Source organism: Narcine bancroftii, unplaced genomic scaffold (assembly GCF_036971445.1).
Source record: "Narcine bancroftii isolate sNarBan1 unplaced genomic scaffold, sNarBan1.hap1 Scaffold_125, whole genome shotgun sequence".
NCBI classification, from domain to species: domain Eukaryota; kingdom Metazoa; phylum Chordata; class Chondrichthyes; order Torpediniformes; family Narcinidae; genus Narcine; species Narcine bancroftii.
In genome coordinates this window covers 128,148-144,977 of record NW_027211860.1, presented here as the reverse complement: position 1 = coordinate 144,977, position 16,830 = coordinate 128,148, and the positions used below count along the sequence as shown (strand labels likewise).

General features: G+C 48.4%; 1 long non-coding RNA gene and 1 pseudogene across 1 annotated transcript in view; both read left to right on the top strand.

Moving 5' to 3' along the window:
* Window positions 1-982: 982 nt before the first annotated feature.
* Window positions 983-2,520, top strand: LOC138750365 (uncharacterized; annotated as a pseudogene).
* Window positions 2,521-3,984: 1,464 nt separating this feature from the next.
* Window positions 3,985-16,830, top strand: part of LOC138750373 (uncharacterized) — a 32,352-nt gene continuing 19,506 nt past the window's right edge. The window contains exon 1 of the long non-coding RNA XR_011349294.1: window positions 3,985-4,048. This is a non-coding gene — a long non-coding RNA (uncharacterized lncRNA). The remainder of the gene's footprint in view (window positions 4,049-16,830) is intronic.

The following is a 16,830-nucleotide window of genomic DNA, read 5'->3' as shown; positions in this document are numbered from 1 at the left end:
AAGGACAATAACATGAAGGGACACCAACAGGATACCCCCTGGTCCTCCAAGTATACTGAAACTACACGTAGGCAGGAAAGATTGCCTATGCCAAACTCATTCAGGGGGCAGAAGAATGTAAGGGGGAGGGTATTCTGATACTGAAATTGACTGTATAAAAGTTGGGTGAGCCCCAGTGTATGTGTAAGGGGAAGCACCCAACTTTGCATTGTTGTTATAATAAATGTTCTTTGTTCTCAATTTTTGTCTCGAGCAATTTATTTAAAGGTAAATTCTGTTTCTAACAACCCCGACCTCTGGACTGGACTGACCTTTCAAATTGAGGGGTTGGGAGGGGCGGTCACCCTGGCAAAGGAAATAAAAGTCCGTGCCACGGTGGGTGATAGCTCTTCCCCTATCTGGTTACATGACCTGGTGGCTGCTACTGACGAGTGTATCCTGGGTATTAATATGTTGGCCGGTTCGGCCCTTAATACTAGCCAAGGGGGATTTGCATTTGGAATTCGGACTATTACAAAAAAACTAGTAGTGGGTCAGGCTAAGTGGGATCCTGTGATGGTGCCACCCCTCATGAAACCAGTGTGCATTCCACAATATTGTCTCCCTGGGGGGCAGGAAGAGATTACTGCCACCATCGATGCTTTGCAAGAAGAAGGGGTAGTGAGACCCGCAACGTCGCCCTTTAATAGCCCTGTTTGGCCGGTCCAGAAGCCGGACGGCTCCTGGAGAATGACAGTTGATTATTGCTTTTTGAACAAACATGCCCCACCACTTGCTTCAGCAGTTCCGGACATTGTTACCCTTATTGAAAACATTGCTACTGGGAACTCGGGAACATGGTATGCTGTCATTGATCTCGCTAATGCAAAAAAAACTAGTAGTGGGTCAGGCTAAGTGGGATCCTGTGATGGTGCCAGTATCGCCTTCCCTCTCAATTCACCATTATATTGATGATGTCATGATCCAAGGGGCCACAGAAGAGATGGTACAGGAAGGTTTGGAGAGTGTCCAAGATACCCTGATGCAAAGAGGGTGGGCCATTAATCCCGCCAAGATACAGGGCCCTTCCCAGACATTTATTTTCCTTGGAATTCAGTGGCATGCTGGAGAACAAGTGGTTCCCGATAAAGTTCGCAATAAAATCGCAGACTTGGCCACTCCTAATAACAAACAAGAGATCCAGCGTTTCCTGGGGTTATTGGGATATTGGCGACGCCATATTCCACACTTGGCATTGCTTTTACATCCTCTGTATAAGGTTACCCGAAATAAAACAGACTTTGTATGGGGTGACGATCAGGAAAGGGTGTTCCAGTCCGCCAAGCAGGCTATTCTTCAGGCCTTGCCCATTGCTCCCCACATTCCAGATACCCCCTACGAACTACAGGTCTCCATTACTGATGATGTGGCCTGCTGGAGCCTCTGGCAGAAACAAGAGGGTTGCTGAGTCCCGCTGGGATTCTGGTCACATAGCATGCCTGAGACTGCCACTCGTTATTCTGCTTTTGAACAACAGTTACTAGCCTGTTACTGGGCCCTGCTGGAACTGAAAGAATGACAAGTGATGCAGATGTTCAATTGAGACCTGCACTTCCAATAATGAATTGGGTTCTGGTTAATGACGCTAATCTAAAGATCGGGTGGGCTCAGCAGTCTTCTATTGTTAAATGGAAGTGGTCTATTCAGAGTTGAGCAACTAGAGGGCCTGAAGGGGTGGGCCGCATACATGAACAGGTGGCTGATCTTCCGTCTCGTCATGAGGACGTTGAACCCGCCTTGCCCCCTCCCCTACCTCCTTCATCAATTCAGAGGGGTAAACCATATGATTCGCTCACTCCAGCAGAACAAGAGGATGCCTGGTTTACTGATGGTAGCAGCCGGTGGGTGCAAGGAAAGCAGAAGTGGAAGGTAGTGGCTTACCATCCCAAGTCAGGAACTCATTTATTGGAGGAGGGAGATGGTGGCTCCAGTCAGTATGCTGAGTTGAAGGTGGTCACTTTACCACTAGACCCCCATGATCACCCTCTTCGCTTGTTTACTGATTCCTGGGCCGTGGCTAATGAACTAGTGATATGGATGCCTGATTGGCAAAAGAACGACTGGCTGATACATGACCACCCAGTATGGGGCAAACAGTTGTGGCAGCTGTTGTGGGATGCTTCCCATCATTGGGAGATAACCATATATCATGTTGACGCCCATACGAATGTGACGACGAGCATAGCACGACAAAATGCAGTAGCAGATCAGCTTGCCACTATCAGCCGCGCCGATACCGACCCCCTGGCTCGATGGGCACATGAACAGAGTGGCCATTTGGGGGAGAAGGGATCAGCTCTGTGGGCCCGTACACATGCCTTACCCATCCATCAGGACAATGTCCGCCGGGTTGTGCGGACATGCCCAGCATGCCAGCTTGTAAAGTTCCGCACCGTTCCTCCTGGTCTGCATGGCCGAATAAGACGGGGAGCTCGCTATGCCAGACTGTATAGGCAAACATTACATCCTAGTAATGGTTGACACCTTTTCAGGCCTGGATTTGCTCTTCCCACCAAGATGGCTGACCAAGCTAGCACTATCCAAGGACTAAACCATTTAATTTCTTGTTATGATGTACCAGAGGGAATTCAGTCTGATAATGGCTCACACTTCTCCAGGAAGGCAATCTGTGATTGGGCAGCTGACAACAGTATTTTATGGGTCCACCATATTCCTTATTACCCGCAGGCTGCCGGGTTAGTTGAACGAATGAATGGCTTACTGAAGGAACAAATTTGTTTAACACCACTGGGGACCCTGAAGGGGTGGTGCCATGTGCTGCAGCAGGCAGTCAACCATTTGAATCATCGCCCAATGAAGGGACGCACACCTTTCCACTGACTTCTGAACGACAGCCTATTCCAGAGGAAAAACAGTCATTGATCCCATTCCCGAGCTAGAGAATGTCGGACAAAAGGCATGGGTGGCATCACCAGGTAGTGGCCCTCCTGTAAAAGGGGAAATAGTGACACCTGCCCAGGGTAACACTCGGGTAGCTATTGGGGCAGCAGAGTTTATTTTGTGTCGGACTCTGGCCTTATCCTACCCTCAATTTGGTCTGTGTCGTCTGAGTCCACCGTGCTCGTTGAATGAAGTGATAGGAGAAGGTATTCGGTTTCACAATCAGTTTATTACATAGTACAAGAATAAAGCTTAACAGAGCTCTGGTTCAGTCATTGGTTCATAAATCACCTTCTCGGTGAGCTATTCCCCAAGACTCACACCTACTGTCCAGTCTCTTCTGTTTATATAGATCAACATTTTTACATTGACCAAGAGTTGGCTTTCTTTGATAGACTCCTTGCATAACATTTATCTCAAGCAATTTCCTGCTCTGCAATTATCGATGGTGTGGACCTCCTATCTTAATCCCCAAGGCCAGAACATCCTGTTGTTTTGATCAGAAGTCAATTCATACCCCAGATATTTCTAATTATTTCTTTGTTCTCGGCTGGCCATAGTCTTCTGTTGTAATCAACACCTCCCGTGTACCCTTATGACATCATTCCTACTAAATTGGTTTATCCATTTTATTTGTCTCTGACATTCTCAGTCATGGTACTCTTATCGCTTATCCTTGCAATACACTTATCTTCCTGTCACTGGCCTGTTTCAGAATAAATCACTGTCCCTATGGTTCCTCCAACCTCATCCTGTCTAACTTCTCCTATCTGCTATCCTCTTACTCCCATGTGTGCTTTACAATGAGCAGTGTAACTTTGGGGATGAAAGTATTTTCTCTCTTTGTATTTGGAGGCAGCAAATTCTACACATACTATAATCAGCCAACTTTTCTACATACTGTGGCTGTTACTTAATTGCATTAATATTTCCCTTAAACAGTATAATTGAAGTAAATAGTAAATTGTTACATAGTAATGGATTAATGAATATATAATGAATAGTACATAGGCATATTTTCCATGATTATTTAACCCCTTGGTTCCAACAGGGGAGACCGGCAGTGCGAGTCGGGGAGAGGAGGAGAGTCTTCATGATTTGGAACGAGGTTAGTTGAATTCCAGACACTAAAGCCAAGCCATCAGGGCCCTTGCTCGGTCTGCAGGCTTATGATGTTTCCACATTCTCTTTGACAAGCTTGTCGCACCGTCAGCTGTTTGTGGGCGGGAAGCCATTTATGAATGGGCTGCATCTGACAGCTGGTTCGTGTAACAGCAGGTCCTCGTGTTATTGTGCAGAGGACCAGGAGCTGGCTTTAGGGAAGAGGTGAGAATGGAGAGTTGTCTGGAATGTTGTGAGTTGTAGCTGACCTGTCTGTGTGAGTGTCCCAATACTCATTTCTTAGTCATTCACAACAATCATTTAAAAGTCTGCTCTATCTTTCAGAATACAGTTATAATAACATCTTAACTCTTCTACCCAGCACATTCACTTCATATGCAGAGGGCATGAACTGCCAAGGTAAAAGCAGATAGGACACTTGCACTCTCGGTTTTTTGAAAGTGAACCTTCCATATTTTATTAAAATTTTAGACCTATTATCCACTTTCGATGCAGAGATGATGGGCAGCGTAATGTTGATGTTGTCATTTAAGCAACTGACTGGTGCACAAGGATGTTTTTCGGTCAGGGAATGGTCTATGAGTGACCGCAGCACATTCTGCAGGCCACTGCCACCCGGTTCAGGATCTTTCTAAGGAGGATCTGCCATGGTCTTCGAGGCAGATCCTCCTCCCAAGCAATTCGAATGGGATGTTCTCTGGGGTGACAGTGACCTGAACTTCCCTCATCTTGTAGGAAGATGGTGAAATCTTGTTCCTCTGAGATCGTACTCATTCGATGAATGGTCCAATGTGATGGGAAGTAAATCGGTGTAATTCTTTGCGGCATCGTGATATGTGTTCAGCTAAGTCGTCAGGATATCCAAGAGTCGTGAAGTAGTCTGACAACTTGCCCACTGCACGATGTTTATAGAGTAAATGGCGATTGTGATGTCACTGAAACCAGCCAATTAAAACCCAAAGAAAATCTCCTTTTAAGGTGTAAAAGCTGCCTGATGTTGATCTATTATAATTTATATGATTATAAGTTGAGGAAACATCCCCCCCCAAAGAAAATCTCCTTTTAAGGTGTAAAAGCTGCCTGATGTTGATCTATTATAATTTATATGATTATAAGTTGAGGAAACCCCCCCCCCCCAAAGAAAATCTCCTTTTCAGGTGTAAAAGCTGCCTGATGTTGATCTGTTATAATTTATATGATTATAAGTTGAGGAAACGCCCCCCCCCCCACAAAGAAAATCTCCTTTTAAGGTGTAAAATCTGCCTGACCTTACAGTTCTACACGACGAATTACCAGACTTTGGACATGGTACAGATATTCAAAGATGATTCCTAGAACCATCTCACAATTCCAGCTCTGAAACAGGCAGCCTGGCCCTTCTTGTCCAGGCCCAACACTTTCTCTCTTTCTTAATATTTCATCTAAAATCACAGAACAGAACATGAATTACTCCATTCCAGTACATATTGTTACGGAGTCCAGAGGACCCCAAAACCCAGCAGCAATAGAAAGGCACCACAGCACAGGGTTACTTCAAGAAAAGTAGTTGTTAATTATATTTGAAGAAGAAAACAGAATTAAATTGTAACTGATTCCTGTGAGAAACCCAGCTAAGTGAAGAAATAATTTCACAGAGTCAGTGGGTGAAGTGATAGAACCTTTTATTCAACGTTCTTGCAAGAGCGGGTGTCCTTCAGAGAAGGGACATTCACTGATATATTTACTTTCATTTTTATGCATTTCTTTGTGTTCATAAACCACTCCTTGGTTAATTGAATTGGTCATTTAACTGAGGAACTGTTCATTTAACCTCTCAAAAGCTGTTCCTCTCCTCGTCTTAAAGCCCGCCCTTGTTTACTTCTCCCATTCCCCTGATTTTGCGACCCCAAACTCTTTATTTAGTCTTATCCTTATTTGGTCAGATGCTTTGTCACATGTTCCTTTCAGTCTTTTAAATAGATCATTCTTGGGCGCTCTCATTAGCCCCAATATGACTCGGACAAAGACTGAGGGGAATGATAGGCTTTATTGTACTAGAGACTGCTGGCCCGGGTCCAAGGCTAGGAAGGAGCGGGAAGGAGAGGGGCCTCGACCTTTATGGCTGGGGTCACATGCGCAGGACTAAGGGAGGAGCCAAGGTAGAAGGACACCCGGAGAGAGGGGCAGCCAGCACATACAATCATATCTCTACAGTCACCCCCTTTAATAAAAATGGAACCCACCAGAACACAATCAACAAGCGGGGGTGACACCACAACCATACTAACAGCTACATATAGTAACACAACAGCAGCAGGACAAAACCCAGCAAACCAGGGGTGGGAAAAGCACCCCCACCCCCCCCCCCACCACCACCAACAGCTAGAGCAGAGGTGGCCGATCAGCGGCTCGTGAGCCACACGTGGCTCTTTTACCTTTAATATGCGACTCGCTGCCAGTCTTCTCCCCTCCCTCTTTGCCTGGCACTCGTGCTGCTGGTCTCTCCCCACCCCCACCTGACTCACACTGCCGGTATCCTCCCACGCCCCCCCCCCGACTCACGCTGCTGATCTCTCCCCCCCATAAGGTGTATTGTGGGTTTGCATGGATGAGATGCACTGAGTCAACCAGTGGGTCCGTCTTATGGCCCCTGACGTGCTTCCGAAGCAGAACCGTCTCTGGGGTGGTCAGCCAGGGAGGGATGGAGGAACCATTCGGTGATCTAAGAAAAGCAAAGAGGTGTTAACGTGGGGTGGTCATATTAGCGGTGCATAGTAAAGACCAGATGGCGTGGAGGGCTTTGGGCAAGACGTCCTACCAAGCGGGATACTGGCAAATCTTTAGATCTGAGGGCCAGGGCCATTGCCTTCTAGATGGTGCTGTTCTCCCTTTCCACCTGGCCATTACCTCTGGGGTTAAAGCTGGTGGTCCTGCTGGTGGCTGTGCCTCAGGCCAAAAAAGTACTGTTGCATTTCTTCACTCATGAACGAGGTCCCCCGGTCACTATGGATGTAGTCAGGGCACCCAAAAGGAGAGAAGATACTGCTCAGGGCCTTGGTGACCATAGCTGAGGTCGTATCTGGGCAGGGGGTTGCAAAGCGGAACCTGGAGAAATTGTCCGCCACCATCAGGATATAGGCGTTCCTATTTGTGGTCAGGAGGGGGCCCTTGAAATCGATACTGAGTCATTCGAAAGGGCGGGCAGTCTTGATGAGGTGTGCCTTTTCTGGTCGGTAGAACTGAGGTTTACACTTGGCGCACATTTGTCAGTGTCTGGTCGTGGACCAGTCATCCTCTACAGAGTACTGGAGGTTTCACGTTTTAACGAAATGATACAACCTCATGACTCCGGGGTGACATAGGTGGTCATGGAGGATGTGGAGATGGTCGAGATGCATGCTGGCGCACGTCTCTCGGGCTAGGGCATCCGAGGGGACATTGAGCTTATCCGGCTGGTACAAGATGTCATAGATGTAGGTGGACAATTCTATCCTTCACCTCAGAATCTTGTCAATCTTGATTTTACCCTGTTGTTTGACACTGAAAATGAAGGCCACTGCCCTCTGGTCAGTCGACAGGTAAATCTTTTACCGGCCAGTTAGTGTCGCCAGTGGCCACCACTTCAACGATCGCTTGAGACTCCTTCTTGACAGAGGAGTACCAGAGTTCGGAAGTTCGGGACTGTGCAGGGTGCAAGATAATCGGGCTGCCTGTTTGGTTTAACGTGACAGTCAGTGCGACATCGGAGGCATCGCTCTCCACTTGAAAGGGGACAGATTCATCCACGGCATGCATCATGGCATTTGTGATGTCTCCTTTAATTTGGTCAAAAGCAGCCTGGGCCTCCGCCGATAATGGGAAGGTGTTTGTACGAATTAGGGGGTTGGGCTTATCGGCGAAGCTTATTGAGCATAATATGAAAATAGCCCTGGGCACCTCTTAAACGCCTTCTGGGAGTTTGAGACAGGGAACTCCATGAAGGGTTGTATGCGGTCTGGGTTGGGGGCAATGACACTATGAACCATGGTACATCCAAGAAGGGCCAGGCGCTGCGTGTTGAACACGCACTTGAAGGACTTGGCCATATGCATGAACTTTGCGAGATTCACGTCGTGGTCCTGCTGGTCATGGCTGCAGATGGTGACATTGTCAAGGTAGGGGAACGTCGCTGTCAGCCCGTGTTCCTCCACCATCCATTCCATCACTCTCTGAAAGGTAGAAACACCATTAGTAACCCCGAGACACACCCACAGGAAATGAAAGAGGTTTCCGTCTGCCTCAAAGCCTGTATATATTTGATCAGCTGGACGAAGGGGGAGTTGATGGTAGGCTAACTTGAGGTCACAGTCGAAAAAATGCTGTACTAAGCAACTTAATTGACCAAGTCGACAATACGGGGAAGCGGGAACACATCCAACTGGGTGAAATGGTTGATGGTCTGAATATAATCAATTACCATCCAGGGCTTGACCGCACCTCTGACCACGAGGACCTGCGTCCTCCAGGAACTGGTGCTAGGGGCTATGATTCCCTCTGCCAGGAGTCATTGAACCTCAGCCCGGATGAACTGCATGTCTTCCAAGCTATAGCATGTACTCTAGGTGGCCATTGTTTTACAATCCAGGGTGAGGATCACGAACTGCGATGGAGGGCAGCACCCGTAGCGTGGTGTGGTTGCAGTATGGTGCCGGAGACTGGGTACTGAGTCCGCAGGACGGTGCCGGTGGCTGTGTGCTGGGACCACAAGGCAGTGTCGGGCACTGTTGGCTGTGGATGGTCAGCGGTACTTAGGGTCTCCTGAATGCCATCATCACGCTCCTGAACTGATTCTGAAAGTCGAGGCCCAGGAGGATTGGTGCGCTGAGGTGAGGCCAAATTAACAATACGAAATTGTTATAACACTCCCCCCACCCCCCACCACCATAAGCGATGCTACACAGATACCCCCAGATTCTGGTCTGTTGGTCCCTTGCAGCCATTGAAACCATCCTGGTTATGGGTCGGACCGGTAGGGAGAGTCTCTGGATCATGTCGGGGTACAAGAAGCTTTCCGTGCTGCCGCTATTGAAAAGACCGTTTGTTTTGTGCCCATTCACCTTGATCCACATCATGGAGTTTGAGATCGCGTGAGGACTGGCTTGATTGAGGGTGACTGATGCAGGATAGGCATCCCTTCATTGTTGTCATCTGCAGGGAGGCCTTCCCAAGATGGGAAGAGCCTTTTGAGTGAGAGCGAGTCCTCCTCGAGGAGTCGTTGCCAGATATAATCTGACCTCAAATCCCACACGCAGGTGTCTCAAATCAGTTCTTCCACGCATTGGGTCAGGAATATAGTGGACATGGGTTTCCCTAGTCTTTTCCTTGTGTGACCAGGGACCAGACAAACTCTTCAGTGGACTCACCAGGCTGTTGCTTTCTGGACGTCAGCAGGTAATGGAGGTATACCACGTTCACTTTAGTCTTGTACAGCAGCCATTGCCTCGTTGTGAGTCGCACTGCCTTGGATTGTCAGGAAGGCCCACTGGCCGACTCGTGCCTGAGGATTTTTAACTTCTTCTTGTCGATGTCGACCACCTCAGCAGCAGCATCGAGGAAGTTATTGAAACAGTTCATCCACTGCTTGAAGAGCACCAAAGCATTTGGGACTTGGGGGTCAACTCATCACCCCTCTCTCCCATCACTCCTGCCTACCCACCAACTCTCCCTCCCCATCACCCCTCCCTACCCATCACCACCTCCCACCCCATCACCCCTCCCTACCCCTCACCACCTCCCTCCCCATCACCACTCCCTCCCTACCCATCACCTCCTCCCTCTCCATTACCCCACCGTCCCCACCAACTCCTTCCTACCCAGCATCCCCTTCGACCCAAAAGAAAAATTAGGAAAAGGAGATTATCAAAGAGAAATATAAATTCGAACCAACTGCCGTGAAACTGCAAATCTCCACCAGGATGAGCCATTGAGAGCTTCAGTTTTCCAACCAACCTCTTGTAAATATGGCTCCATATTTTCCAAACCAAAGTGATATTTATCATGTAAATGATGTTATTTTTCCAGAGGAATACAAGATCTCATTTTGAGATCCCAGCTCTGAATCCCCAAATCCATCCACCATCTCCAAATCATGGCTGAACATTTCCTTCAAACACCTGAAGTTGATCGTTAAAATTCAGTTTGAGACATTGTAAACCTTCATTTTCATCTCTATATTTCCCCTCAAAATTAACATTGGATCCAATGGAAGTTTAACCTTAATATTTTTTCTCCAAAAATACTTTAATTTATATCCCAAATGGTTGAACCTTAAGACACAGACAAGTCAAATGACAAAAAGAACCTATCTCTTTATCACATCTGAGACATAATTCTGAAGATATCAAATCTTTTTTCATTTTTGAGGCAGGAAATAGAGTTGATGCAAACAATGATTTTGTACAAATCTGTAGGTAACATTAATAATTTGCGTTGTAGCTCTGGGAGTTGAAGCTCTGCCTTTATAGAGGCTGGAAAGGTGCATTTTATACAGTTGGAGTTCCCGCCGTTAGATTGATTGGCTGACATCAGCCGCATGAATAACATAAGCAGGATTCATGCCTACGGGAAAATTCTTCCATATGAATCCCCTTCTTCCCCAGCCTGGTGTTGCTCTGTTAGCTGGGCAGCCTGGCCAGCCCCATTTTAGGGCTGCCTGACTTGTACTGTCCTAGCTTCCAAACATGCTGGTTCGTGATACGGGTGTCAAGTTAATGAGTTATGCCGCTGTTTGTTACTGTGCGTTGTGCCAGTCTGATTTCCATGGTGGCGGTTCATGACCCACCCCGTCCCCTAAGAAACATTGCTACAGTTCCTAGTGTCCTTGGATGCAGTCCCTAATGCCTTTGGAGATCTGCCTCTGCGACGAGGTGCTGGCATCTCCACAGGTTTGTCGGGTTCGCGTGTGTCAGCTTGAGCCTGTCTGTGGTGGAAACCTATGGTTTGCCACCAATGTCTAATTCGAAGATGGCTCCGTTGTTTGGGATGATTTGGAAGGGGCCTTCATAAGGCTTCTGTAGCGGTGGACGGTATTGGCCCTCTGTGCATGAACATGGACTCACAGTCTTTGCGGACTTTGGAGATGTTCAATTTGGCTTGCCTGTGTCTGGAGGGTGGGATCGGAGCCAGGTTACCGACCTGTACACACAGACTGTCCAGGAAGGTGATTGTATCCTCCTGTTGTCTTCTGGACAGTGGGACAAAATACCCAGGGACCATGAGTGGTGCTCCGTTGACGAGCTCGGTGGAGGGTGTGTGGAGGTCTTCTTCTTCTGCGGTGCTGTATGACTGCTGAGCAGACCCCACAGAAGTTCATCCACTCAGTTGGGGCCCTTGAGTCTGGTCCTAAGGGAAACCTTGAGGTGCCTGTGGAAGTGCTCCACCATCCCGTTGGACTGCGGGTGGTATGCTATCATGTGGTGTAGCTGAATGCCCCACTGGTTGGCATCATCAGTCCACAGGCTGGGGATGAATTGGGCTCCTATGTCAGAGGTTATGTGGTGTGGTAGTTCAAACCTTGGTACCCAGGACTAGAGGAGTGCTTTGGAGTAGGACCTGGTGGATGTGTCAGCCAGGGGATTGCTTCTGGCCACCGGGTGAAACGGTCAACCACCATGAACAGGCAGTGGAAAGCCTGTGAGATTGGTGAGGGCACCACTATGTCCACGTGGATGTGGTCAAACCTTCCTTCCATTGACTTGAAAGTCTGCGGGAGGACCTTGGTGTGTTGCTGTATCTTGTCTGTTTGGGACTGCATGCACGTCTTGGCCCACCCACTGGCTTGTTTCCACAATCCATGCCACACTGACTTCCTGGTCTTTAGCAGGACCGTAGTCCTGATTGATGGCTGCACCAGCCTGTGGATGGAGTTGACAACTCGTCGCCACCATGCCTTTGGGACGATGGGTCAAACCAGTCTGGCGGCCACATCACACAGGAGGTCAGTGTTACCTGTATCTTCTGGGATGTCCTGAAGCTGCAGCCCCATGACGGCGGACCATACTGAGGGATCTCGTCGTCTTGCTCCTGTGCCTTCTCCAGTGTCACGAAGTCCAGTCCATTAGCCAGACAGTAGATACTCTGCTTTGACAAGGCGTCCGTGACCATGTTGTCTTTTCCTGAGATGTGTCACATCAGTGGTGTACTCCGAGATGTAAATCAAGTGTCTCCATCGGGGTACCGACCAGGGATCGGAAATCTTAGCCAGGGTGAATGTCAGTGGCTTGAGGTCCGTGAAAGCCCTTCCCTTGAGAAAGTACCAGAAGTGGCAGATGGCTAAGTACAGCGCCAGTAGCTCTCTGTCGAAATCCCGAGGGCTGCAGATGCTTGCTGAAGAAAGCTAGCGGAAGCCAACTTTCTCCTTTCTGCTGCTCCAGAACTTCACCAATTGCTGTTCCTGAGGCATCGTCTGTGAGAGCTGTGGGTGCGTTTGGCCTGGGTAGACTGGAGCGCAGTTTCCACAAATACTCGTGTGGAGTCATCCCAGGTCAAATCCTTTGCCAGGGTGAAAATTGGGCACATCACTCGAACAGCTGCAGCGATTAACCTGTGAGAAAACTTGACCATCCCCACAAACTCCTGTAGTCCTCTGGTCGTTCTGGGCCTCGGGAATTTGCGGATGGCCTCCACCTTGCTGGGTAGTGGTGTGGCCCCGTCTTTGGTAATCCTGTGACCCAGGAAGTCAATCGTGCTCAGTCCAAACTGGCATTTGGCCAGGTTGATTGTAAGGCCCAACTCACATAGGTGATTGTAGAGTCTACTATGAAGAAACCCACACACTCTGACTTTACTGAGGCTGGATAGGCTACTTTCATACAGTGGGAGTTCCCGCCATTGGCTTGATTGGCTGAAATCAGCCGCATGATTAACGTAAATGGGATTCCCGCCCATGGGAATATTCTTGCATTCTTGCCTTCTTCCCCAGCCTGATCTTGCTTTGGTAATGGGCAGCCTGGCCAGCCCCATTTTAGGGCTATGTGTCTTGTACTGCCCGAGCTTCCAACCGCGCTGGTTTGCGATCCTGGGGATCATGTTAGTGAGTTTTCTGAGTGGCAGGCGGTGACCAGTGGGGTGCCACAGGGATCTGTACTGGGACCCCAGCTGTTCACAATTTACATTAATGATCTGGATGAGGGGATTAGATGTAATATCTCCAAATTTGCAGATGATACTAAGCTAGGAGGGGTTGTGTGCACGGAAGAGGGGGTCAGGAAGCTCCAGTGTGATTTGCATAAATTGAGGGACTGGGCAGATACATGGCAAATGCACTACAATGTGGATAAATGTGAGGTTTTCCACTTTGGTAATACAAACCGGAGGGCAGATTACTATTTGAATGGCAATATATTAAGAGATGGGGAAGTGCAGAGAGACCTAGGGGTACTTGTACACCAGTCTCTGAAGGCGAGCATGCAGGTACAGCAGGTGGTTAAAAAGGCAAATGGTATGTTGGCCTTCATATCAAGAAGGTTTGAGTAGAGGAACAAGGATACCTTACTGCAGCTGTACAGGCCTTGGTGAGACCCCACATGGAGTATTGTGTGCAGTTTTGGTCACCTTATCTAAGGAAGGATGTTCTTGCAATGGAGGGAGTGCAGAGGCGATTCACCAGGCTGATACCTGGAATGGCAGGAATGATTTAGGAGGAAAGATTGCGCAAATTGGGATTGTACTCGCTGGAGTTTAGAAGATTGAGAGGGGATCTCATAGAGACATATAAAATTCTGGCAGGACTGGACAGAATGGATGCAGATGGGATGTTTCCAATGGTGGGAAAATCCAGAACCCGGGGCCATGGTTTGAGGATAATAGGCAAACCATTTAGGACCGAGATGAGGAGGAATTTCTTTATCCAGAGGGTGGTGAATCTGTGGAATTCATTGCCACAGAGGGCAGTAGAGGCAGGTTCATTAAATATATCTAAGAGGGAATTAGATCTATTTCTTCAGTATAAGGGTATTAAAGGTTACGGAGAGAAGGCGGGGATGGGGTACTGAACTTCAGATCAGCCATGATCTCATTGAATGGCGGAGCAGGCTCGAAGGGTCGAATGACCTACTCCTGCTCCTATCTTCTATGATTCCATGCCTCTGTTTATTACCGCACGTTGTGCCGGCCTGATCTCCGCAGTTGTGGGATTATCTTTACGTAACATTTTCCAATCATTTTGATCTATTTTTCTGCCTAAAACATTTTCCCACTTTCATCTTGATTTATGCAATTGTGTGTGAGAGTCTGTGAGACCATGTGTGAGTGCATGTGCATGCTGTTTTTTCTTTGGTTTGGCTTCGCGGACGAAGATTTATGGAGGGGGTAAAAAGTCCACGTCAGCTGCAGGCTCGTTTGTGGCTGACAAGTCCGATGCGGGACAGGCAGACACGATTGCAGCGGTTGCAAGGGAAAATTGGTTGGTTGGGGTTGGGTGTTGGGTTTTTCCTCCTTTGCCTTTTGTCAGTGAGGTGGGCTCTGCGGTCTTCTTCAAAGGAGGTTGCTGCCCGCCAAACTGTGAGGCGCCAAGATGCACGGTTTGAGGCATTATCAGCCCACTGGCGGTGGTCAATGTGGCAGGCACCAAGAGATTTCTTTAGGCAGTCCTTGTACCTTTTCTAAGGTGCACCTCTGTCACGGTGGCCAGTGGAGAGCTCGCCATATAACACGATCTTGGGAAGGCGATGGTCCTCCATTCTGGAGACGTGACCCATCCAGCGCAGCTGGATCTTCAGCAGCGTGGACTCGATGCTGTCGACCTCTGCCATCTCGAGTACTTCAACGTTAGGGATGTAAGCGCTCCAATGGATGTTGAGGATGGAGCGGAGACAATGCTGGTGGAAGCGGTCTAGGAGCCGTAGGTGGTGCCGGTAGAGGACCCATGATTCGGAGCCGAACAGGAGTGTGGGTATGACAACGGCTCTGTATACGCTTATCTTTGTGAGGTTTTTCAGTTGGTTGTTTTTCCAGACTCTTTTGTGTAGTCTTCCAAAGGCGCTATTTGCCTTGGCGAGTCTGTTGTCTATCTCATTGTCGATCCTTGCATCTGATGAAATGGTGCAGCTGAGATAGGTAAACTGGTGATTAAAACCATGTACCCAGATGCTTTTTGCTTATGTGGAACTGACGACACTGGGTCCACACGCAGGTCACCTTACTTTCAGAACTAGCAGATGTAATTAAACTCAGCCATGGGGACTTATCTGAAGATACACTTTGAAATGGAATTCCACTGTGAGGCCCAGGGAAAGCAATTGTCAAATGCAACACTCTGAAATTGACGAATTGGTCACAACCTGTCTTGCTCGAGAAGTTTTAATAAGTCTTTGTATCTACGAGATAAACCAGGAAATCATAACATCCTGGTTCCATAATAATTAATCTTCTAAATTGTAGAATGTAATGTTCAGTTTTGATTTTGACTGACAAATATTAGAAGGAGTAGGCGCATGATTAATTGTTTTTGGGGTATATAAGCCTGTGGTCCTGCTGCTGAAGTTTGGACTCTCCGAGGGGTGGGAACACCCCTTGTCAAGAAGGAAGAACAGCCAGAGTCCGTGCAACATCCCGGTCGGTGGAGGTGGAGAAGCTGCTACCAGCGCCCTGACAACCTACTACAAGTGTGCAGTCGTTGCCTTGCTTCGGCAGTTGGGACCAGTCCAAGCGTTGATAAGTATAGTTGGGAAGGGCTTGCATATTGTAGTGTGAAATCAGCTTTTGAATTAGTAATAAACATTTGTATAAATTGAACTGCTCTCGGTGTGTGTGTCTATTTTCTTTTGGTAGCTCAAACACTGTGACCAATCTAAAATGAACAAAATGAGAGGTATAAGTTTACCCAAGACACATGCGTACATGTTTTTGTGCATGAGTTCATGAGGATGGAGGCGTAGGTGCATGTGTGTGTGTCTGCACGCTTGTGTGTGTGTATCTGTTCATTTGTATGTGCACATGAATGTGTGTCTGGATGTTTGTATGCGGGTATATGTGTGCATGCACTTGTGTGTGTGTACATAAGTCTGCATGCCTGTGTGTGAGTGTGTGCAGGAGTGGGTGAGTGTGTATGCATGTATGCATGTGTACATCTGTATGATTGTGTGTGTGTTTGTGTGTGCGCATTTATGCATTCACATGTGTGTGTGTTATGGAGAGGCAGCGTCCAACACCAGGTGGCGATGCTGCACTCATATTCAGAGGACACACTACCTGCCAATCAAGGTCACCCCAAAGCCATCAAGGTGACCCTTGCAATTGGCCTACCTAAATCACCAGGAGCTGCACTCCAGCCAGCCCAGCCAGACGCAGCCCTGACCTTCACCCAATTGGCCCACCTAAATCACTAGGAGCTGCAATGCAGGCAGCCCGGCCAGACTCACGCCTCACCTTCACCCAATTGGCCCAACTAAATCACCAGGAGCTGCAGTCCAGGCAGCCCAGCCAGACTCACACCTCACCTTCACCCAATTGGCCCACCTAAATCAGCAGGAGCTGCAGTGCAGGCAGCCCAGCCACTCAGCCCTGACCTTCACCCAACTGGCCCAACTAAATCACCAGGAGCTGCAGTCCAGGCAGCCCGGCCAGACTCACGCCTGACCTTCACCCAATTGGCCCACCTAAATCACCAGGAGCTGCAGTCCAGGCAGCCCGCCCAGACTCAGACTCAGCCCTGACATTCACCCAAATGGCCCAGGTGAATCACTTCGACTGACCCCTGCTGAGCCCCTGCACTTAGCTTTGAGCCATTGGCCACAGCAGCCAACGGGGCCC